Raw genomic sequence first — 1,353 nt, forward strand, 5'->3', positions numbered from 1 at the left:
CACTCACACACACACTCACACTATATCAATTCACCATTCTGTAGTGATTTGACTATTTACACTTAGTGTAAATACATATGTGTATATTTAAATGTAATAATTAAAATATTAATTAATTAAGATATTAATTAATATTATAAACTCAGATTCTGAGTTTATATCTCGTAATTCTGAGTTTATACATCTTGCAATTCTGAGTTTAGCTCTCAGAATTGTTGTTTATATCTCAGAATTATATAAAATAATTTTAATTTTTAATATTTTTTTAAAAGCATGATATCATCTATATTATTCTATCCAATAAAATATTTTAGAACTTACCATAGAAAAAAGTATAATAATTACACAGATGCATAGCGTTTTATGATTTTAATTTATGATTTTTTTTTGACTATTTACACTTATAGTGTAAATACGTATGTGTATATTTAAATGTAATAATTAAAATATTACATTTAAATATGCACATATTTACACTACAAGTTAAAAACAACAACTGCATGAGTCGAGCTGTCATCCCAGATCATACTGTCAAATATAGGCCTAGATCATTGTGGATATTACATGATCGGGATTTTGCAGGTAGGATTTATTCTCCCATTGAGAGCACTCTCTCGGCTCGGGTCTTTATGTTATAGTTGAATGTAATGCGCAGCAGAATTTCTCTTTCATCAGGAGCGATGGTGTCAGTGATTTTCATCATCTCCTCCAGGTTTGCAGTGAGCCGTATGAAGTAAATGATGTTCTTTCAGCTGAAAAATGCTGCCAACAGACGCTTTTATTTCATATCGAGAGGCAGTGAACTCCAACCTGGTTTCACATCTTCCCACTCAATAAATGAGCGTTGAGTTAAGGCCGTGGGCTTCTTCTGCCCACCTGCAACCTCCAGCTCTCATTCACAGCGCTTCAGCAAACCTGAGTGTTTCTCGTTTATTATCTTCAGACGTCTTTGATGAAGTGCAAGCGCTTTATAGTTGCACATCATGTCACAGAAAATCCATTCACATCTGTTTCATTCTCAAAGAGCTGCTGAAGTCTGCTGGGTTGAAATATAATATTGTGGATTTATTGTCAATTAGTAAAAGATTAAATTAATAGCTCACATACATAAACCTTGCTGCTTTGCTTTTGTTGAACGCAATGCTTTCCTTATTTTCATGAGGTTATTCTTTTAATAACATCTCAATTGTCACGGCAATCAGGTTTATTTGAAATATACCTTCATTTGAAATAGGTTAAACTGTATCGATCGATATACTGCCAGCTGCAGAAGTGTTCTTTATGTCTGTTTCTTTAAATTCCATATCGATTTTCTGGCATCATAAATATGTTTAAATACAGTTTTCCAAACTG

The sequence above is a fragment of the Sinocyclocheilus rhinocerous genome, unplaced genomic scaffold (genome assembly GCF_001515625.1).
Source record: "Sinocyclocheilus rhinocerous isolate Xijiao unplaced genomic scaffold, SAMN03320098_v1.1 scaffold159, whole genome shotgun sequence".
Taxonomy (NCBI): domain Eukaryota; kingdom Metazoa; phylum Chordata; class Actinopteri; order Cypriniformes; family Cyprinidae; genus Sinocyclocheilus; species Sinocyclocheilus rhinocerous.